The sequence below is a fragment of the Ictidomys tridecemlineatus genome, chromosome 13 (genome assembly GCF_052094955.1).
Source record: "Ictidomys tridecemlineatus isolate mIctTri1 chromosome 13, mIctTri1.hap1, whole genome shotgun sequence".
NCBI lineage: Eukaryota > Metazoa > Chordata > Mammalia > Rodentia > Sciuridae > Ictidomys > Ictidomys tridecemlineatus.
This window is the reverse complement of record NC_135489.1, coordinates 20,217,410-20,242,108: the sequence shown is the minus strand read 5'-3', so window position 1 is coordinate 20,242,108 and position 24,699 is coordinate 20,217,410. Positions and strand designations below refer to the sequence as shown.

At 38.8% G+C, this 24,699-nt stretch overlaps 1 pseudogene; it reads left to right on the top strand.

The window, feature by feature from the left end:
• The window catches only part of LOC101973803 (large ribosomal subunit protein uL23 pseudogene), an 85,353-nt pseudogene extending 61,638 nt beyond the window's left edge, over nt 1-23,715 (top strand).
• Nucleotides 23,716-24,699: the final 984 nt, after the last annotated feature.

Here is a 24,699-nt window from a genome sequence, read left to right as displayed (position 1 = left end):
TATTGAGTCATGGTTGGCACACAGAAAGCTGTACCTGTTTAATGCATACAACATGATGAGTTTGCAGATAAGTATACACACCCACCAAACCATCACCATAATCAATGCCATAAACATATCCATCACCTCTGAAAGTTTCCTCCCACTCTTATTGATTTATTGAGTAATTGATTTTGGTGGGGAGAGCATTTAATACAAGATCTAACCACTTAATGGGTTTCTAAGTATACAATACACTATCATGAGCCATAGTCAATATGCTGTAAGAGACGGCGAGGACTTATTCATTTTGCATAATTTCGTACCCTTTGATTAATACCTCCCCATTCTCCACTATCCCCAGGATCCTGGCAACCACCATTCTTCTGTTTCTGTGAGTTTGATCATTTAAGAGTCTTCATATAAGTAGGATCAGGTAGTACTTGTTCCTTCTCTTTGGCATATTTGTGCTACAATTATTTGCAGAGTGGAAATCAAATGCAAGAACTCATGCATGCTCTCCACCACGGAGCTACAGCCCAGCACTACAATTCTTAAAGCAGCTGAGAAACCAGCTAGTTTTTCTTCCTATAGTGTATTTTTGGTTTCTTTTTACATCTTTTTTTTTGGAGGGGGTGAGAGGGGGAAACCAGGGAGTGAACTCAGGGGCACTCAACTGCTGAGCCATATTCCCAGCCCTTTTTTGTACTTCTATAAATATTTTATAGAAATAATTCAAATAACAAATGCTTGCAAAATTGTACAGTTACTACAATTAACATTTCACAGATTTGCTCGATCGCATATCATTCCATCTGCACATCTCTCTCTCCATCAATTTGCCTTTTATTTTTTAATGCATTTCAAAGGAAGTTGTCAGTATTTATGAACTAGAGCTGCTTTACACCAATTCTCACCTTTCCCACATGATAAAACAGGGCCTCATATCAAATTTCTAAGTAGTAGTTGAGTGATATTTATCAACAGACATCTATTATCGAGTGCCTACTAAGTGCTGTACACCTCAGATACTAACAAATGACCTTCAAGCCCAGTACCACCAGATCTCCTGCACTTCCCGACACTAATGTTCTCTCAGTGACCTGAACTTCACAGCCGTGAAGATGCTGAGCTGTCCATTTGTAGCATCGTTTGTTCTTTTGCGAATGGTTGCAGAAAGTGCAATCCTCAGCTTCAGACACTGAAACCCAATGAATCAAACACAATGAGTCTGACGTGTCATTGACTAAAATCTAGAAAAAAACGCCGTGGGTTCCACGCTGTTGCCTCCGTTAAAGTCATATCTCGGGTTTCTATTATTTTGTTGCTGTAGACATTTTAACAGATTATTGTACATTGCATTTCCAATAATAATTTTCTCCATGCTGTTCCTACTTTCTCAGAATCCACTGATAGTCTATTCTCTTTCATGATATCCTCTCCCAAAAGTAAAATAGCAAGTTGTGAAGATAATAAGAATAACTTAAATATTTTAATATATAACATTAAGTAAAAACGTATGCAATATTATGAGCACTGTTACATTCCACTTTTTCCTCCCCATGCCCTTCTATATGTTAGCATATAAGGCGAGTGTGCATATGTGCAATTGCCACCCTTTTACAGATGGGAAGATGGACTCTAAGAATAGCTTCATGGACAGTTAGTTGTAGATCTGAACTTCAAACCCCAGACTTCTGGTTTTAAATAATTTTCCTTTTGCTTTTTATAAGAAAAGAAATTAAAATTGTGTCTGGAGCAAGAAATGATTCAGTAATATATATAAAACAAAACAGCTTTGGTAGTTTAATTCAAAATGTTAAATATCATCGTTTGTTCTTTTGCGAATGGTTGCAGAAAGTGCAATACATTCAATATGTACTTTTGTCATTTGCATATGTAAATATATTAGGTGTACATATGTGTACACATACATGTTGTGTTTATTTTTGCATGTAATATTTACACAAAACATACAGAAATGATTTGCAGGATTTTCCCACGTGTCAAGTTTTGTCCTAAGGACTTTTAATATTCAGAGACCACTTTTAGCTTAATGTTAGTACCCCAAACATACAAGAAAACCAAGTTTCAGTGCAGTTAGGTAATGAGTCCGATGTCATACTGATAAAAGCCAGTCATACCCGACTATAAAGTTAATGCTCTTGAGCATGATCCTATAACAAATGGAATAATTTAAAACACTTGCTGAAAGAAAAATAAGTATTAATGTATTAGACTTGTATACCCATCACCAAAAAAATGTTAAATTCAACATTTGATAGAGGCGTGGCACTTGCTTTTGTTTAATCACTCATTCTTTTATTTATATACCATGAGCCTGTTCCTAGCTGATGATGCTGTGGTGCTTATGACTGGAATGGTCTCTGTCCTCACAAAGCTTGAAGTCTCACAAGAGTGGAAAAAAATTTCCCTACCCATTTGTTCCAAGTACAGTCTTCTTAACCTAAGCATGGGCAACTATGTATCCAGATGCTCTGGCCACAGATGTTGAGTCATCATTGACTAATTTCTTTTTCTTGGTGCTATATCCAATTTGTCAACAAATCTTGCTAGCTTTCCCTGCAAACCACATCCAGAATGAAAATACTTATTTCCGATTCTGCTGCTCCTATCCCAGTCCAGACCTCAAGAACCTCTCAACCAGGTCAGTCCAATATTCTTTTAACTAGTTCCATGCTTACCTCCTTGCTGTCCATTCTCAACATAGGAACCAGAGAGGTCCTTTTAGAATCCTAAACCAGATTATTCCCTTTGTCTGCTCAAAACTTTGGTGGATAACAATTATTCTATAAAAGTCAATGCCAACATCCTAAATCCAATTAAAATATGGATAAAGGGTCTGAATATGCATTTCTCCAAAGATGATGTACAAATGACTAATAAGTACATGAATATTATCATCAATATTATCACCCATCAAGGAAATGCAAATCAAAGCCACATTAAGATACCACTCACATCTGCTACAATTACTAGAATTTTAAAAAAGGTAACAACAAGATTGGTGAGGATGTGGGAAAATTGAAGACTCCTTACACTGCCAGTATTAATGTAAAATAATTCAGTTACTTTGGCAAAAAGTTGTGGAAACTTCTCAAAATGCTAAAAATAGAATTGCTATGTGATCTAGCAATTCTGGTTCTAGATATAATACCTCCCAAAAGCTAAAATATACTTCCACATAAAGACTTAAACATTAATATTCTCAAAACAATTATTTTCAATTGCCCAAATGTAGAAATAACCCAAGTGTCCATTAACTAATGAGTAATTAAATGTGATATATCCATACAATGGAATATTACTGTAAAAAAAAACATAGTAAAGCATGAATCGACCTTAAGGACATTACAGTAAGTGAAATAAACCAGTCACAAAATTCCACATATTATATAACTTCACTTTTATGAAATGTCCACCATGGACCAGTATCTAGAGTCAGAGCTGGGGAGACTGATGGAGAATGGGGAGTGATTTCTAATTGGTATGGGTTTCTTTAGGGGGATGACGATTGTGTTCTAAAATTGTTGTGTTCATGGTTGCACAACTTTGAATACATTAAAAAAAATCATTCAATTATACAACAGAATGGACTAATGTTGTGGCAAGTGAACTTTACCTAAAATAGTGAGGTGGAGGATACAAAATCCTGAAAATGACTTCTGAGGCCCCCACAGCAATCCTCCGAGTTGTCCATATTCCCCTCCTTGTCCACTCACAGTAGCCACACAGGTCTTCTTGCCCATCCTCAGACAAACCACTCATCTTTCAGCTCAGGACTCTGGCACTAGCTGATTTTAATCTCTGGAATGGCCTTCTTGGACATATTGACATCCTCGTTCCTTCACTTCATTCACTGGGATGTCATTTTGGGACTAGGCTTCGATTGCAATGTCCCCAAGCACAAAAGAGCCGCTTACCCCGACCTAGGATTTCCCATTCAGCATTACCTACTTACATGCAGATTTTAGATTTCACCTATGTCTGTTTCTCCTCTCAAGCATACAGAAGAGCTGATAATCCCTGCCCCACTCAGATGGAGTCATATGATTTAGTTCAGGGCAATGCAGTGTCAGCAGAATTGACATATAAGGGTTCTGTGCCCAGGCATTTAACTGCCAGTTCATGACCTTCTACAGATTCCCCTGCAACAATCACAATCACGAAGCCGACTTCATTTTGAGATGCCAGCGCTGAAGGGCAAAACATTCCAGACTGTAGAAGTACTATACAGATGGATGTTTCCCTGGAGAGTTATCCAGATCTTGGCGTATTTTTCAAAAATAAAAAACTATTTGTTACAGCACTGAAATCATGGACTTACATGTTGTCACAGCACAGTTAATCCTACCCTGACTAATAGAGCTTCTAATATTAATTATTAGTTTATTTTTATTGTCCAGCTCCTGGGGGTTTTTTGTTGTTGTTGTCAGTCTCCCACAAGAATATAAGTGCATATTGAAAAAGCAATTGTGCCCATCCTGTTACATGTGGTTTTTTCCCAATCCTGGGGATGGAACACAGGGCCTTACAAATAGTAGACAAGTGCTCTACCACTTAGTTATACCCCCAGCCATATCACTTATATATCTCTAACCCCTGAAACATTACCTGATGTGTAAGAAGTGATCAGTAGTTATTAAGTGAAAAGACTGAATTAATTAATGAAAGATATACTAAAGCAACATAGCCTCACCTAGTTAGCAAGTAAGAAAAAGATTTCTCTGATGAAAGGACTCATATTCCAAGTCCTGAGAAAGCACTAGCATCAAATCAGGTGATGTGAATGCAAAGAACCAAAGAACCATTGTCCTGGAAGCCTGGAGCGATCATAACTATGACCAGTGCCAGGAAAGTCTGCTGTGTCACAAAATCCTACAAAGGAAGGATTTGCCCTCATCAGAGCAAGCAATAGTGTAACAAAAGTCATTAGCAAGAGAGCCAAAAATAAAATTAGGAAAAAAAAAATGTGAGATTATGCACAGGTAAATTTAAGATACAAGATGTGTGTTACTAGTTGTACAGAAGATGTAACAGCATGTTTTAAAGCATTTACAGAAGGTATCCTGGAAGTGAGAAATGAGCTGAAATGCTAACTGTAGATCAGAATGTGAGCAAACGAGACAGTAAAGCAGTGGGTCTGGTGTTGGGCAGAATTAAGAACTCACATACACACAGAAGCAGGAGTACCCACAACGTGGGTGCAAAACTAGAACTGAAGTGGGACATTGGCGGGGGAGGGGGGGTTGTAGGCAATCTCCAAGGCAAAAGTAGGTGGGACAGATAAGATGAAGTTCGTTCTTGGTGAGCTGAACTCACAATGCCTATGATTATGAACAGAGCAGTGAATGAAAAAGGCATTTAGGAAATGCCCCGGGCAGCAGAGGCAAAAAAAACCGCTTCACACAGATCATGCCCAAGAAGTTTTTAATGAGAGGGAAGTTGAATGGCCCAAATCACTCTGCCATTCAGCATATATTTATCAAGCAGCTACTAGAGACAAGATTATATAATGAGTTTTTAATGTGTAAAATACATTCCTTAACATTTTAGGTCTGATATTTATAATAAACGTGAATGATCCTGTTAAGGTCTGTAAACAAGTCAAAATAACACCTGGTATTTTGCCAGAGGAATGTTAGAGTTCATAAACAAGTCTGGATGGTGCCTGGAAAAATGCCAGAGGGAGTGGTTTGAGAAGTAACAAAAGTGAGCTATTAAGTGTGGAGATTCCTTATTGGTTGACTGATGTATCTAGTTTATGCTAATTAAGATAAGCTGTGCAAAATGTATAAATAGCTCTGTTGTCCTACAATAAACGGCTCCCATTCCTGCTGTATCAAAGTACAGAAGTTATTCGTCACCCCCCGGTTATTCTGCTGCAGCCGGACTACGGCATGATCCGGTGTATAAGTAATTACTCATGTCCTAAGCATGTCAGAGACTAACTATAAATTGAGTTCAGATCAACTGTCTAAAATATATCAAAACCACTGGACAATTTAATTTCTTTTACTGTCCCTTTACGGGAATCAACACTTATATTTCTTTGCTTTGAATGAAGGACATTGTTTAGTGTCCTTTAGGGATTTTTGTACCATTAGAGATTATTGTTAGGAAAAAAAAAAAAAATATATATATATATATATATATTGGGTGAGGTCAGCTGGTCTATGGTTCTAGTTGCAAAGTTTATGGGTGAAGCTAAATTCCTTAGCATAATACTGTTGGACTTCTCGATTTTTGTGTATAATGTAAAAATACACTGGAAATTACTCTAATTCCACAACAAGAGAATCGTTGCCAATGACATGGTAGGGGGAAAAAAAGAAGCTACAAGCAGAAGAAAGCAGTGAATAGGAACATAATGAAAACTAGCTATAAAATGATGTGTAACCAGGAATATATAGTCTGAATATCAACAACATTTTTAGATGGGTTATTTCAGAAGATCATAATATATCTTAGCCCCTCTTCCACTTAGCAGTATCACAAAATTGCTCAATCATAAGTAATTCTCTCTCAAGTCATCCAGAGTGCCAAAATGATGTATAGCTTCCATCAGCCACACCGAGGATGATGTTTTGAAAAAGTAAATATGTAAAGTAATACTTGTAAATTATTGAGACAATTTCACAAAGAACTACATACTTATCTCTTTTTCCCCCCATAGGCTGACCTATCAATTCATCCTGAAATACCTGCCCTGATGTAAGTCTTATTTTTAAAGAACTTCACACAGACGCTTGTCTTAAATATTGGATATGCTGAAATAGCAAAAGTATGCCGTCTAAAACAGCATGAAAACTAATATCATGTGTCAAAGTTATTTCATAAAGTACTCTGAAAAAAAAAAAGTATAGAATTCTTTTGAAAAAGAAAATTCAAATTCCTCCCAGGTTTTCCTTGCATTCAAAAAACACTGAATATAACACAACAAGTGTAGGAAGACTAAGAAAAATGGCAGCGGACAACATGCAGGCCTTAGGACTTGTGGAGCCACTCCGCAGCAGATCCTTGGATTTCCTTGTGGCTTCCTCCATGGGACAGAAAGCTGCAGGACCAGGAGGGAAGTTCGTCTTGCATGCCACTCCCGATCCTCATCTTTCCCGGAGGAAGCAGGCAGAGATGGTCCATTCCCCTTTTGTCTGGTTTCAGCATGGCCAAGCAGAGAGCTAATCTTGTATTCCCCCCAAACAGCAGAGCCAGGTGGTGTTCAGATTCCCCTCCAGAGTTCCCGTCATGGGGGCTGAGCAGGGAGCTGATCATCCCTTCTCTACCCAGTGCCCTGATTCCCCCACACACACACACACAGGGCAGTGCTGAAGCATCAACAGCAAGCGGAGCCTCCACCTCTATTTGGCAGCACAAACTCGGTGAGCATTCAGGACCTGATGCTAAGGGAAAACAGTAGCTCCTGGAGGTTGTTAGCTGTGAGATTCACATACACACCATTCCCAAAATGACAAAATTGTAAAAACGGAGGTCAGCCACATCAGGCACTTGGGAGATGGCAAAAGGGAGGAGATTGCTATGGGTATCAAAGGGCAGCAGGAGACATCTCCGTGGCGATGGAAATGTTCTACATCCCTAGGAGAATGTCGGCATCTTGGTTGTGACATTGTACTATATTGTTTCAATGACTTCTCACTGAAGGAGACGTTGAGATAAAGGGTTCATAGGCTGTCTCTGGATTATTTCTTGGTATTTCACGCAAATCTACGATTATCTAAAGTAAAATGTTTGATTATAAAGACTTACAAACGATGCGATGATCTGTTTTAAGGAATCCATCCTATAATTGATAAACTAAGCATTATGATTTTGTATTTTGACATAAAATTATCATTTTGCTTTGTTGTGGCTCAGAAAACAATACCCCCCCCCCAATTATGCTGCTTTGAACTTCAAACTGAGCAACAGCAGGGAAGGGCTTTCTCTGCACTCTCATATCCACCCAAAGACCAGATCAAAGAGGAACGCAATTGCCTTCAAATCTTCTGACATTTCATTTACCAAGGAAGATTAAACTTGTATCCCAGAGGAAGACACTGGAAGTCAGACATCACACCCAGAGCCCAGAGAACTTTGTCCCAGGCCATCAACCCTTCTTCAGGCCCATTGGTTTCCTACTCCCCCCAGACTGCCTGCAGCCCCGCTCCACTTTCCCCTTGGAAGAGGATTCTTAAGCCTCAACTACGTGGCATTAACTATGGGGCCCTTCTTTGAGTTGGATATTTGAGTGGCTCCTTGGACATGAGCACATGACGGAAACCGTTTGCCTTCTCTCCTATTGATCTGTTTACGGTCAGGGGGTGTTTGGGGTTTTTTTGTTGTTTTGTTTTAAGTCGACTATATTATTAAACCTGCTGAGGGAAACCGGAATCCCCCTACAGCTTCTAAACTAAGGCAGAGGGGCATTATGGCAATTTTCAGGAGGTGAGGCTCTAGTATTTTCCTCCCCAATGAAATATTACCCGAGTATTAAAATTACATCACACTATTTATTCATTCAGTGGTTCAACAGACATTCCTAAGCACCCGCTGTGTACCCCAAGTTGTAGAAATAAAGCAATAAATGAGACTTTCTAGAGCTCACCCTTTGAGAGAGAAGAGCACCCTGCCTTTCTTCATTCCAGCCGACAGACTTTTTTTCCACCGACTCTCAGGCCATTGTCACCACACAAGCCAATCATGCTGCAAGGTCCGTGTGTTTCCCACATTCTCCTCTGTTAGGTTAAAGTACTTCCCCCTTTGTATTTTTCATCATTAGAACTAAAAAGGTTCTGAAGACGGGATAGTAGGAAGCCAAGAAAATGGGACTCTCCAAGGGGCAATTAAGGTTTGACTGGAAAAAAGTCTAAGCTGAGGATGTTTAAAGCCTAGATCAGTTCTCAGACTGTGTGTTAATATGTGTGTTTCTGTAGGGGACATAATTCAATGGAGGGAAATCAGAAATAAATCTGCATCTCTTCGACACTAATGAGTAGATTTTCCAGTCACCATCTAAAGCATCATTTGTATATCATTAGGATAAAATTTGCATCAAAACAGAAAGGACTTTGACGGAAGCGTATATCTATTGCATATAAAATGATAATTTTTAAAATAATCATTTACAGATTTTACCCATTTCATAAATAGTCAAACACCACCACAAGCTCTGCGAAACTGCCTGATGATTCTGTCATGCAGGAGCTCTTGGTCTTAACGATGTTGGCTGATGTGCATCAGGGCACACGTGGGAACAGCCACATGAAAACATGGCTCATTGGAACCAAAAGAGCTTATGCTCCCGCACAATGAAATTTTTTTTTCCCCTAAAGGGTACCAGCCATGGCATCCAATAGAGCCCACAATTTGTCAGATGAAAATATGAAGACCAAAAATAATAGAAGTGGAGACAATACAAATATTGAGCTGTCATGAACTTTCCACATGGCTTTAAAATAGCCGCTTCTTTATGGCATATATTTCCATGTACTTTGCCATTTTATGCACGTCCCAGATAAGAACAATGAGCGCATGCCCCATTACCACTCAAATACCGACTGGAGACTTTACAGGTTCTATCACTTTGTATACAGAGACATAAACAGAAGAAATGTTTAAACTTCCCTATTTCCACATTGCAGTCATAAAGAGATTGTTTATCCAGCTAAAATCCTCCATGTGAGACACATGAGCACTATAACCAAATACCCAAATCCAATGGCAGGGCCTGACTCCTCATGGAAATACAGTAATAGTCTAGCAAGTAAGACACGAGTCTTATGCTCTGTTTATTCCAGTCGATAAATCAACCACAGTACTAACATGGTAGTCTTGATCTTCACCTCCTGCAGCAAAGATCCTCAGCAATTATCCACATCTACCCCATGGAATCCATGCTGGCTCTAATGGTGTACCCCTTTAGAGGTGATCACCCACAAATGTTGCAAGTTGCCTGATTGGAATTATAAATGCCCTAACTCCAGGAATGAAGAGAATTTGAATTCCCACTCAATTCAATTCATTTAGAAATGCCTAGAAGTAAAAATAATGAAACCAAATAAAAATTATACTGGAAAAACTACCATGATATTACATACTACATCTAAACATTACATGTACAAAATATCATAGCTAATACTTCTTTTGACAATGTACCCACCCATGCATTTTAACACCTTTCCAACTATAGAATCCAGTTTACTGTCCCTGTTTAAATACAATATAAAAAGTAAAGCCACCCAAGTGTACTAGACACCACTTCAGTAGCAGCCTGTTAAAGCTACTTGTAGCCATCTGTGGCAGATTAGATCTTAGACCCCTGATGTCAGAACTGTTATAATAAACACTGAGAATGAACAGATAGCAAAAGCTGAAGACTCCATTCCTTTGTCTTATTTGAAATGACCCTCCTCATTCAAAAGCCTGAGAAGTTTGAGTTATTGGATAAAACAAACCTCTCAGACTCTGCTGTTACCAGGAATCAGCCTGAATGACAGTCAAAATAGATAATTTGGCCCATCAGTTTAAATGAATGAGGGTTCCATCCACAATGGTGGGTGGGAGAGAGTTAAGATCTAATAACTATCCTCACTCCTATCTCCTTAACATCTCATCCTATACCCCACACCTGGTTCTCTTTGTCCACCATCAGAAACTGTAGACCCTTTTTTTTTTGCAAACCCACTATTTGAGACGGAGGCTGCATTCTATGTCTCTCCAGGGCCTAGGATTTTAGTAATGGGGATACTGTTTCTCTGAGAGTTATCAGAGGACCCCCAACAGCTGTTCCTGCTCAGGAATCCCAGCCACCGTACCCACACAGGTCTCCAGGGCTCAGCCTCAGCACAGGACTCCTGGCTACTCAACCACGCAGGATCTGCGGCCACTCCTCCCACATAGAAATCTGGGCCATTGGTCCTACCCAGGATACCCAGCTGCTGCCCACATGTAGGGCCTCCAGCCTCCACTACCGTGTGGACCCCCATCTACCAACATGGGGCTCCCCCAGTCATCTCCATCTTGGTACAGTGCTACCACTGCCATAATCCCCTATATGTGGTAGCCTGCACCTGGGGACCCAGGACAGGGACTGGGGACACCACCAGCCACAGTGCTGCATGTCACAGAGCTGCATCTCTGAACGCACTGCCCAATGCCACCACTCAGCCCCACCCAACCCGACACCCACCTCTGAAAGCAGCTGCCTGGGTCCCGGGACACCTTTGTCGCCGTCTTTAGTTGGGGAAACTCCCAACTTGGGATACCAGCTAGAGACTAGAAGCAATATCAAGGTACTTATAGTCCAACTCCCCACGGTTCCCCACAGCCACTAACCCAGCAAAGTACTTGCAGCTACTTGGCTAGTCTATAAATAGCAAAGCCTGGCCCTGAACCGCCCAATACAAAACAGCTCTCCACGACAGGTGCACAGCCCCCAGGGTGCAGCCCACTAGACCTCTGGAGAGAAAGCTTCCCGATTGTGAAGTAGAAAGGGAGGGGCGAGTGAGACACAGTTTAGAGACTAAATTAGAGACCAGGAATTATGAGGTCTACAGGTGATTCAAGGAGATAAGACCAGATGCCCACATCACATAAGTGGGCCCAAAAAGAGATCTTTGGGGCAAGTACTACCCCACCTCCAGGAGCTCCAGCTCTCCCACCCCAATAACCTTGACCATCCTGAGGGTGGAAATACGAGCAAACTACAGACAACCTCTCCTACTGGATGAGGAAGAAAGCAGGAAAGATACTGAACTTTAACAATAACAATCCTTGTATTTTCCTTTGAGATTTTTTTTCTTGTTTCTTTTATGTTTCTTAAGATCTAATAACTATCCTCACTCCTACCTCCTTAACATCTCATCCTATACCCCACACCCGGTTCTCTTTGTCCACCATCAGAAACTGTAGACCCTTTTGCAAACCCACTGTCTATGGTATGGATAGTAACTGAACCCACCGTTTCTATATATTGTGACAAAACTATAAATGCCTTAATAGCAGCTATTTGGTTGAAGGCTGTATCTTGTTTGTATTGGGATCTGTTAATATTGTTCTCCCCCTTAAAGGAGAGGTATTGGAACCCTGCAGGGACACTATAAGCCTATATGGTAAAAACTAGCACCTCAGATCTGCAGTGCTAGAAGGAAAGACACATGAACAACATGAAAAAACAAGGGAAGAAAAAAACAAGTGCCCCAAACAAGATACAACATTATTAGAATCCATGGCCAGCACACGAATAAATTACAGAGGAGGAGTTCAGGGTGTACATAATTAAAATGTCCTGTGAATTAAAGGATGGTATGAGAGAATACAGGCAGCAAAAGATCATTTTAATAAAGAGCCACATAAGCAAATTCAGGAAGCAAAAGATTACTTCAATAAGGAGATTTTTTTTTAAGTCCTTGAAATGAAGGAAACAAAAACCAAATTAAAAACTCAATAGAAACCATCACCAACAGATTAGATCACTTGGAAGATAGAACCTCAGACAACGAAGACAAAATATATAATCTTGAAACTAAAGCTGACCACACAGTGAAGATGGTAAGTAACCATGAGCAGAACATTCAAGAATTATGGGATAACATAACAAGACCAAATTAAATAATGATGGAGTCACTCTTAGAGGCAACCAGGAGAGTACAATAAAATGTGTTATGTAGGATTTCAAGAGAAAGAAGCAGCGAAGCCAGAGAAGCCAGATGAAATCCGTAGTAAATGTGTTCTTTTCTAACGATGAACTTGGCCCATCAGCTCTTGTGTGGAAAGGATATTCACTTTCTTCCACAGTAACTTGGATGAAGACCAGCTTTTCTACCAAAATTACATTATACATTGGGTCAGTTATGCACAAGAGGAAAATCCCAGTGAAATTTGAGGGGACCTCCTAAGGGTTCAGGAAATATTTTGTAGATAATTCTAGTGTCTAACAGGCACCCCTGAGATGTAAGGACATAAAAAGAAAAATGATCTACAGAGTTGGATGAAGTTGGAGGACAGATACATGGAGTTGCACGTGGTAAATGATTACCCAGGCTGGTTGTGATTAAGCTGCCTAGAGAATGCAAGAGCTATTTCACTTGTTAGATTTTTTTTTTTTTCATACTGCCTTAGAATCACTTTCGTCTAAGATCCATTTGGGAAAACAAGATGAATCTGGAGGACACCATGTTAAGTGAATAAGCCAAAAGACAAATAGCACATGATCCCACTTATACACATAATCTTAAAAAGCTGAACTCACAGCAACAGAGAATAGAATGGTTACCAGGGAGGGAAGAGTGTGTTGGGAAGATATTCATCAAAGACTGCAAAATCAGTTAGAAGGAATAAATTCAAAATTGGATAGCGTGATAACTATAGTCAATGTGTTATATTCCTTGAAAAGGTCAATTAAATGCAAACCATGCAATTGTTTATTCTTCCTCACACCTTTGTGATCTCATGCCCTTTAGTAACTGGTGTTACCCTCTCATTGCTGGTGGGACTGCAAATTGGTGCAGCCAATATGGAAAGCAGTATGGAGATTCCTTGGAAATCTGGGTATACAACCACCATTTGACCCAGCTATCCCTCTCCTTGGTCTATACCCAAAGGACTTAAAATTAGCATACTACAGGGACACAGCCACATCAATGTTTATAGCAGCACAATTCACAATAGCTAAACTATGAAGCCAACCTAGATGCCTTTCAGTGGATGAATGGATAAAAAAAATGTGGCATATATACACAAAGGAATTTTACTCATCAATAAAATAAAACCATGGCATTTGCAGGTAAATGGATGGCACTGGAGAAGATAATGCTAAGTGAAGGTATCCAATCCCCAAAAAAAAAAAAAAAACAAATGCTGAATGATTTCTCTGATATAAAGAGGCTGACCCAGAGCAGGGTAGGGAGGGGAAGCATGGGAGGAATAGATGAATTCTAGATAGAGCAGAGGGGTGGGAGAGAAAGGGAGGGGGCAGGGGATTAGCAAGGATGGTGGAATTTGATGGACATCATCATCCAAAGTTCATGTATGAAGACACGAATTGGTGTCAACATACTTTATATAATAACGAGATGAAAAATTGTACTGTACATGTGTAATAAGAATTGTAATGCATTCCACTGTCATTTATTTTTAAAAACAAAATCAATTTAAAAAATGAAAATAAAAAAGTAATTGGTGTTAGCATTTTGAAGTGTGCCTTTCCATACCTTCTCCACACATTATTTTTCTCGACTTTTAAGTAAAATTACAAGATATATACTATGTATGTATCATTTTTGTACTGGTTAACAATTAAGCTACTTTAGGTTATATACCAGTACAAGCAATGCTGCATTAACATACTTGGACATATGTACATGTTTTTAATTTTAAAGCATAAATTAAAATATAATTTTTTATTCAAGGAGTTTGTGCATTTCCTATTTCTTACTGAACTCCCCCCGCAAACATCACAAAATTCTCAACTAACCATTGCCAATAAAATTCTAATTTGGGGACAAAAGGTGATATAAGAAACAACTATGACCAGAAGGAGTCTGATTAGACCCTTATATAAAGGTCTTTTTTCCATCCTGGTACATCAAAGTGAATTTAAATCACAACCATTCTATTCTCAAACACTTACAAGTAGCAATTCTTCACACAGCCCTTCTTTGTGTTTTGATGAGTTGCATCCCATAGAACTATTGGTATTGCCCAGACTTGTTCCATCACTTTTGAGGCCATCCAAACATGCCAGTGTAAAAGGCCAACAAACTTAGGCTGACAGCTGGTGATCTGACTACAGTTAATTTCCTGGTTCTAGCAAAAGACATGGCAAGGTCTCTGTTCCTACACCCAGTCTCAATTTTCCATATAAAACTTCAGAATCTTGTGAAGGTGGGGACATGGCCAGGCATTTCATTCACTCTGGACTCCACTGGTGGACTTGGGGGACTTGATAGGAAATAGACCACAGCCTGTAGCGCGTTGACAAGCATAGACAGAGTGAGGCCAGGCTGAGAGACGGTGATGGAGGCAACTCTGCTGTAGTCAGAGCCCTTGGGAGAGAGGGACATGCATAAAGCATTTCTATTGCTGAGCCAATCAGCCATGACTTACCGTGCAGATCTGCAGGCAAATGAATAAAGCTGAGCTTGAGAGAGACACTGGGCTTACAAATGCCTCTGTCATGTCACACAAGCCAAGATTGGCACCTCAAGAAGAGTGGTTCATCTCTAACAGATTGTTCATGTTTTTCTTAAGAAAATGGGAATTTAGGAGGAGATTCAATCATAAATTATTCATTTGGGGCTTTTTTCATTTCATTTCAGAACCTTCTCCTGGTCATTTCTTAAGCAATTTTCTCCCTGGTCCCATCATTTACCAGTGCAGACAATTCTCTGGGAAGGAGTCAGATCTTAAGCAGAGAGCCACGAGGTTCCCCCTCCTTAGAAGCCTCTCTGCTCCTCCTCACTTGCTGCCCCTTTATAGACCAGTAATATCTTCAGCCCAGTTAAGGTTGTTAAGGTTCCCGTGTTAATATTTGAAAACTAAAGCCATCTTCACATAAAATTTGTAAGAAGTATTTTTCTTTCCTGACTGCCAAACCTCAAACATAGCAAGGTTTTCCTCTATGAAACGGCTGGATGTTTTATATGTTATATTTATGTCCCACTGTAAACTATTCATTGGTTTATAGACCTTGGGGCCTCTAGGAAGCACCACAAATCCTTATTACACTCCTTGGTATTAAATTTGGTGTTAGGATCTCTGATTTATCTGTCAGGCTAACTCACACATATACAGACATCTCTCTTAAAGTATTTCAAATTCAAGATCCCCAAAAGTAGTTCATGCCAAAGCTCTAGCCTTGAAGTTTATTACCCCTACGTTATTGACAATAGTTAAGATAAAGAAATGTTTTATCTAGTTTTGTTGAGTCAGTCTCTGTCTCTCCCTCTCTACACACACCATAATAATAAATAATAATAATAATAATAAGCACACAAACCAGAAAATTACAATTTGGTTTGGGAATCCTTCCAAAGACAAGTGTATGTCTTATATCTGAAGATAGTAATCTTCAAATGAAAAAATGAATCAGTCAACAAAGCAATAAATAGTGATCATATAATGCATGCAGACAGACTCAGCCCAAGGATACTCCTCTTGGTAAGTTCCTGTACTTTCCAGGAATACAAATACTTTTTAAAAATTTGCATATTACTTTGTGTTGTGATTTTTCTAACTGCTATATAAAATTGTTCTGATAGAAATTTGTATGCAAAAAAAATTTGGCTATCTTTTTATCATTTGGCTATCTTTTCATAGAATCTTATTACGTGAGGGTTAATCTAAAATTTCCCGAAGATGTCACCTGCCTAGCTATGTTCCTTTTAGTCATCTTGGACACCAAAGTACTGCCCTCTATAAAATTACAGAAGGAACAGTTTTCTGTCATTTTCAAAATTCTATAATCCATAGGCAGATAACGAATAATAAGAACTATGAACTACTAAAAACATTTATAAATATGAAATTTATATTATATGTGCAAAAAAAACGATCATAATTAATTCTCCCCTCAAGCAACTTAGTAATACCTTACTATGTGCCTATTATGTAAAAACCACAACACTGGATAATAAGGAGACAAAAGAACATGTCTGTCCTGGCCTGTGCCCTTTCTTCCATATGGACTTGCCCTTTTTTCCTCCTTCATATGAACTAAATGGTATTTAATTTTCAAAATAGCCAAAAATTTTGAATGATAGTTTTCATATCAAGATCCTCGGTCACATGATTAATTCTCATGTTCAAGAATGAAAGAATGGTAACCAGGAGAAACAAACCACACTTACTTAGACAAATATATACCTGACCTGTGTGTGGGGTTGTCTAGATCCCAACCACAGAGATATTTTGCAAAACCAAGATAACATATTTGAAAAAGCTTGACAAGTGTTAATCTTTACTCTTGGTTGGATCTGAAGAGTATTTTGAAATGATACTAAATGTGACAATGCAAAGAAAGAATCTAATAAAATTTTATTCCTCAAAGAATCAAAGTTATGAATTTTGCAAGTTAAGAACATTTTAAAAGGACTCTTAAGTGAAAAATATTAAATAGCCTTACCTTTCTGCTTTTATTCCCCCCTGAAAAATCATTTTGAACAAGATCTATAACATTCTTTGTGAAGTAAATTAGGGATTCCCTTTTAAATTTTTGAAAATATGAGTTCAATTATTAAAATATTACACCAGGATATTTTAACAGGTGAAGTTAAAATACAATTTAAAGAGGAGATTATAATTTACTTTATATGCTTATGGGACTTCCAAGGACTTTGAATTTTATAGATTTGTAGAATTGTATCCCTTGACATCTTATAAAAAGATAACTGAAAAATACAGTTCAGTGGATTTGAAAATGCCTACACAACAGTTCCCAAAGAGTATTGGTTAGTAGGTCAATTTCAAACTAAAGAGTGGTTGTTAATTTTATGTTAAAGGAATATGTCCTTGGTTCTGTTCTAGTTCAAATATTAAGAGTGACTTGCTTGAGGATATAGATGATCTGCTTATTAAATCCACAAATGACAGAGCCAATACAGAAAGCAGCTCTGCTGGTTGATCAGGTGAAGAGTCGGTTGGTTTCAATGGGGTGGAACGATGGATTGTATTACATGAAAATAAATGGGATAAGTTTAAAATTCTGGCATATGAACTTATACAAACGCATGAGTATAGGAGAGAGCTAGAACAGCAAGACTATGGTATGCTGTCATAATTACAATTCCCATTTGAAAGCAGGTGTGGGTAGAAACCACAGGTATATTGAATGCCTTAAGCTCCTAAACAGACATTAGAGACACAGTATCATTGTTCCTATTTTACAGCGGTAAGGAGACATAAAATAATCTCCCCTATCTCCTCTAGAGTGCAAGAGGTAAATCTGGGATTTGAACCCATTGTACATTTTCTGGAAAGTCTTGCTTTTCCCAATCCATCAAGCATACAGGGCAATAAGGACACTGTAATAACTAAATTAAACTTGGGTTAAATGAAAATAAGCTGCTGAAACCATGGAGATACTGGTCTTTTTCCACTATGTACTGATCAGATCATTTGTGGAAACCTAAAGGAAAGAGTGACACATGCACCTAACAATCAAAGCAAAGAAAAATAGGAGGATGCTCATACAATGCAATGCTAACCAACAGTCATAAGGGACACTTGCAATGACATGAACATATCACCCAAAAAAAAGTCACACTTTGAGCAAAAAAACAAAACACAAAGAGCACATGCTGTTTGATTCCATTAATATGAAGTTCACAAAAAAAAGCAAAAGGAGTCTGTTAATGAAAATCAGCACAGCATTTCCTCAGAGAGCTGCCTGGACAGGAGATAGGAAATTCTCCAAGATGATAAAAATATGTTTGCTTTGGATTGGGATGGTGGTTACAGAAAAGTACACCATTCTCAAACTCAAACTGCTCATTCCTAAGATCAGTGCATTCTATTATTTGGAAAGTATACCTCAATTCAAAGAAGAAGTAGTGCATATAAACTAGAGATCATGGATACAGTGATGTATCACCATGGGTGTTTTTCACCATAGGAAATATACAGTCTAGGAAATATTACTTGCCAACAGTTATAAACAAAAGGTCCAGGAAAAGGGAAAATAATGAGACAGGATATCTGTTAAAAATGATGTCATTCCATGATAAAGTGTCTTCTAAGTCAGGCATGGTGGTGCATGCCTATAATCCCAGTAGCTTAGGAGGCTGAGGCAGGAGGAGCAAGAGTTCAGAGCCAACCTCAGCAACTTAGTAAGGCCCTGAGCAACTCAGCAAGATACTGTCTCTAATATATAAAAAGGGCTGGGATATGGCTCAGTAGTTAAGTGCCCCTGGGTTCAATCCTTGATGGGGGGAGGTGTCTTTTAATGAGTACTTTAAGTACTTTTTGGGGAGTAAAATGAAGACTAATAAATAGAAATTGGACCACATTTAAGAAAGAATTTCCATAGTTAGAGCAGTCCAACTGTGGAATTATCAGCCAGGCATGGTTTGCACCTGGTGTCTCAGTTACTTGGGAAGCTGAGGGAGGAAGATCGCTTGAGGCCAAGAGTTTAAGACCATCCTGGGCAAAATAGCGAAACCCCTTGTCAAAAATAAACAAGAAAACAAATGTCAAATTATCTGACAGTGGACTCAAGTTCTCTACTGCTCAAGGTGCCAGGTAAAGCAAAATGGGCTCCTTCTGACAGGTTTGTGGAGGACACTTGGTACCTAATACAGTGAGTGCTTCATTCTAAGGTTTCATGCACTTACATTCCGAGACATACCTGGAGCCTGCATGGATGAGCTCACATCCTAGAGAGCATCCAAATCTTTACCTCCTTCCCAATATATTCTTAACTCCAAGGACACACAAATCCATGTGCCAGTCATCAGCTTAAGCAGTATCTACCCAACCCGCTCGGCTCCAACCCCACCACCTGCTCTTGTTTCAGATTCTGAGAACAGTGGTTAAAATACCCAACACTTTCAGGTTCAGGCAACTCCACAATCTTTGTGAAACTGTGTTCATGAATTTGACATTTGAGACATTGTCATACATTTAGCATGTTCTAGATATTGGAGAAACATAGGAGGAAAAAAAAAGACAACAGTCCCCATCTTGGTGTAATCTACATTCTACATTCTAGTGTCTTAGGACAGGAACTTCTGTCCCTCAGTCTTACCCTCTCCTGTTTAACTGCTGGCTACATAGTGGGTAATGAACTAACCTGATGTAAGAAATGCTCATAGTGTGAATATTTAAAAGCTTCAGGGGAAGACAAGACTTACCCAAGACTTAGACATGGTATTTTGCTACTCAACCCAGGAAAAATCTGTTCAATGTCAGAGGGTTGACAAAAATGCTCATTTTCACCATGTTTCTACACTTGATAATAAACCAACGCATAGTGGTTCAACGGGTTTACTCCGAATTCACAATTAGGCTAATGCTATGCCCCAGAGGGACTCCACGAGCCTTAGCAGAGCTTAACAAAATTGACTTCAATAAAATAAAAGGAGCAACGTTACTGAGCTATAGCCAATAAATCACAGAGTCTATTAGTTGACATTAATTTATAATTTCAGGCACAGGGATAAAATCACTCACAATGGATACTTTAAATTGGGCAAGAAGTCCAGATACCAAATTCCAAATGCAACAAATCCTTCCAGAATAAAAGCAAAGTGAAAAAAAAAGTCTCTGCAGAAATATATTTGGGGGAGTTGCCTTTAACCTTACTTGATTCGTCAATATAAAGATGTTTAAGGGGACACCAATTCAAGAAGTTAAATTGGTTGCAGTCACATTTTAAAACTTCCTGGAATATTAGCCCTAAATTTAACAGTCTCAAAAGAAAAACTGGGTGTTTGCTCCACAAATATCAGAAGTGAGGAGTTCCAAATGGAATTATATGTAAATGATGCATATGAGGATCAGAATCACCAGTTCTCCTGGTAACTCTGTTTATCCTTTCACCCCATGTATAATCCATCTTGCTCTCTCTGGTCTCCGTCTGTACACACTCTTATACATACGGTCTACAGTTATTGCCTGCCACAAGGAATCAGGTGAATTTTTCTCCAGAAAAACATAAAAACACATTTCCTCAAAGGAAAGTCATAAAGGGAGTAGTAGGTGGATGTGTTCATATGTGTCTGCACACATGCAAATCAGCACACCCACACATTTGGGAGAATGTGGAGGAGGAAGAGGAAGAGTAAAATCCTGCAGAAAATTCCAGCTCTAAAGGTAATTCTTGTGAATCAAGGGCTACAATGATGCACAGCACACACTGGCCACTCGCAGAAAGGGAAATCTTGGGGTAGGGGTGGAGACTGCAGCAGAAAGCTTTAGGGTATATCGGATAATCCCGGTCTACTGGATATGTAGGAAATCTCACATCTGGGTAATGTATTAAAGCCTAGCCAAATGTTTCAACTAAACCTCACAGCTCGGGTACGGTGATACCAGCAAGGTGTTAACACTGCTTCTTGGAAGTGGCATAAGAAATAACTTAGGAAAAGCTGCCAAAGGTGAATAAAGTTAACCTGTATCCTTGAGTCACCCTGTATTACTCCAAATGACTCCAAGAAAGTGAAATGGCCAGAGGGAGCTGTCAGCTAGCCTCACAGGTTTACCCTTGGGCAGCTAATAGTCTAATAAAATGGCAGTATCACTCACTGACCAGTTCCAATATAAGCATTAGAGTTTTTTAATTGAGGGAAATGTTTAAATAGAAAGTGGGGAAAAAGTATATTTTATTTATTTATATATACACAAAGACATGATAGAAAATGTGAAGATAGATCAATACTTCCAAAGAATAAGAAACAGTTAAATAGGGCAGAAAAGGCAACCAATTAAAACTTTTAACCGAGTCAGTCATTTTTCCAGAGAAGGGCAAAAAAAGAAAAAAAATCGCTGTCACAGTTAACAATGACTTTTCACATTCTAAAAAAGAGAAGAGCTTTAATATAACTTGACACACACCTGAATGTCATATGTAAGGCACTGTGCTAGGTGTCATTAGGACGGATAAAAAGGTTTTAAACATAAAGAATGCCTTGGAGGATTTTACAATATGGCAGGGAAAATTAGGCACATGGAGAGATGCCACCTTACAAGGGCACACTGACCCTGAAAGTTCAGTCACGAACCAACTCTTTAAAGCACAGACAATTGCCCATGGAGTGAAGGAAATAATGCACTACTTTACATAGGAGTTTTCTGACTGGAAAGTTCAGGCTTTAAGAGGAAACAAAAGACAGAAATTGTAAATTTATATTTGCAATCAATTGAAAATGTAAACTATTAGTTACAACTACCAAACTCTAATCCTATGTAACTTGGTAATTTTCTTTAGAATGTAGACGAATGGATTGGGTTTTCTCTTTCCATTTGGTAGTTGTATGCTGATTAACTGTATTCCAGGACCAATTAGTACAATTCCAAGGATGATGGATTACAAAATATTAAAAATGGATTTTATTTTAGATAGTGGTTTTTGTCTTACCATATTACACCTGGTTTCTCTTTTCCACACTCACAAGCAAGAAGTATAAAGTTCCCCCCTAAAGTTTCCACAATGAAATAAACCAAAGAATTTACTTCCCCAAATGTTCAGCCTATAGTGATAAACAGAGAATGTCAGGTGGCTGGTCCCATCTGACCGTAGATGAATAAGAAGTCAGCCTGCTCTTAAGAAAAAGACACTGAGGGTCTGGCTTAGAAACAGTGAGAACCTACATCAGTGGGGTTATTTCCTAATAGCAAGACTTGGGAAGTTTCTTACCCCATGTTTATTGGCCCCCGCTGCCTGGGTTCTATTGCCGAAATGCTACACATGCACACATCCACGAGAGAAAACAGGTATATGGTAAGCTGAAAGCTGCCATTCAGTGTGTCTCACCCCTGTAGAGCTGAGATCTGATGTGGATGTGTTTGGAGTATATGTATTTAAACCTGACATTCTCCTTTTGTAAAATAATAAACAGTTTTGGAATTAATGCAGTGAGATAAGGAAAATATTGAGTTGTGTTGATATAATATTAGCTATATATAGTTCTCTAGGGACTTATTTTTAATTAGGCAGCTTTATTTGTAAACAGGGAACACCTTTACCCAATATTATTCATATGCCTAGAATGCAATACTCAAGTGGTCACAAGGGCACCACTTGTCCCCACGGTAGCATTGTGAAAATAAGAAAAATGAGATTCTTACTCAGAACACTTTATGCCCTTTTCTAAAAACATGGTAATGAATTAATTTTGCTAGAACATCTACCAGGAAATTCTCCTTATTATGCATGAACATCTAGGATACAAATGGCTCCTACTTGGAGGTGGTGCCATCATATGTGTGTGGCACAAACTACCCATTTAAGCCACAGTAATGTATGTGTTAGAAATTAGAACTGAGTTTCTAGATCCCTCCATGGTCAGCCTCAGAAGTCCCAGCACCAAGAACTCAGTTGTGATCTTTTCTCACATTTTCAATTTGGATCAAGTCCTTATCAATTCAATCAATAAATACTACAGAGGACATACGGGATTCCTAATATTTTTTTATATATTAACTGGACTGATGAAGGGCAAAAGGGAAATAAAGAAGCTGGTACATTACACCAGCCAAGATGGTGGTGATTGCTTTGGAGGGCAGGGTGGGTAAGTAGACGTGCCCCTTTCACTAAGATGGTACCAAAAGCCAGAGGGAAGCTCCTGTCTCTCTTTAAACCAAAGCCAAAGCAAAAGATATGAAGGCCAAGAAGGCAGTGTTGAAAGTCATCCCCAGCTACAGAAAGAAGGTCCTTCCTGCAGTTCAAGACATTGCAGCTCCAGAGGCAGCCCAAGTATCCTCAGAGGAGCGGCCTCAGAAGAAACAAGCTTGACCACTATGCCATCATCAAGTCCCCCTGACCACCGAGCCAGCATGACGAGTACTGAAGACAACAACACACTTGTGTTCATTGTGGACATCAAGGCCAGCAAACACCAGCTCAGAGAGGCTGTGAAGAAGATCTGTGACGTGGATGTGGCCAAAGTCAACACTCTGACCAGGCCTGATGGGGAAAAGGCAGATGTTCGTCTATCTCCTAATTATGACACTTTGGACATTGCCAATAAACTGGGATCATATAAACACATTCCAGCTGGCTAATTCTAAATATACATTTTTTTTTTCAACAGAAAGAAAAAGTTGGACTTGCCCAATGGGTTCCTTTACTCACACTATTACTTCTTCCCATGGCATTTTCCCTTCTACTCTGAAAGCATCTGCTCCCCAAAACCCACAATTGTTTTCTTGTCAGTTGTGATAGAGGTTGGAGACCTCAGAGCTGCATAAGACTAGGGAAGGACAGATAAAAAGACAGATGCCTCAACTTGTTGCAAATACCACTAGATAAAACCTGCATTTCTAAGCCGACTTCATAAATACTTGTGAAAAGATAACTTGTGGAAAGATATGAACTGAACCAAAATTTGTATGAAATAAAAGCCTAGTTAAATAAGATAGTATCTTATAAAAGATATTAGATTTTAGAATTAGGTTTCATCTTTCTTTGAAATGTTTATTGAAAATGAGTGAACACATACATGAATAAGTGAATGGGTGAACAGGTGAGGACATGCTAATACTAAACCATAAAGGAGTTGACTTTGTAGCCTTAAAGTTGTAATAATCAGTTCCCACGGATTGCTTCTGAGTTGATCCAGGTAACCAGAGGAGCCAACAACAGAGTTAACAGGCAACAAGTCTCTGCCTGACAAACACCTAATTACAACCAGATTGCAATCACCTTGGCCATGTCACAGAAACACTGTGATGTAAGAAAAATCAGTTCTTACTAAAGGAAACGTGATCCAGGTTCATTTTGAAAAGTATAAATTATGTAAATGTTACTACAAATTAAAAGAATTCAAACAGAAAAGAAACTGGTCTCTTGCATAAAATTTTGGAAATCCAAAATTGGGTTTCCAAAATTTTATGGTTTTATGGTTGAGATACTGAGGTGTCCCCCAATTTTATGGTTTATCAATTACCAGAACGCTTCTAGTTTTCTGCTGCTTATACTTAAACTAAGGCTTTTATTCTCATTGTCTAAGATAGTGATTTGATCTCATATCAATGTTGTAGGAAGAA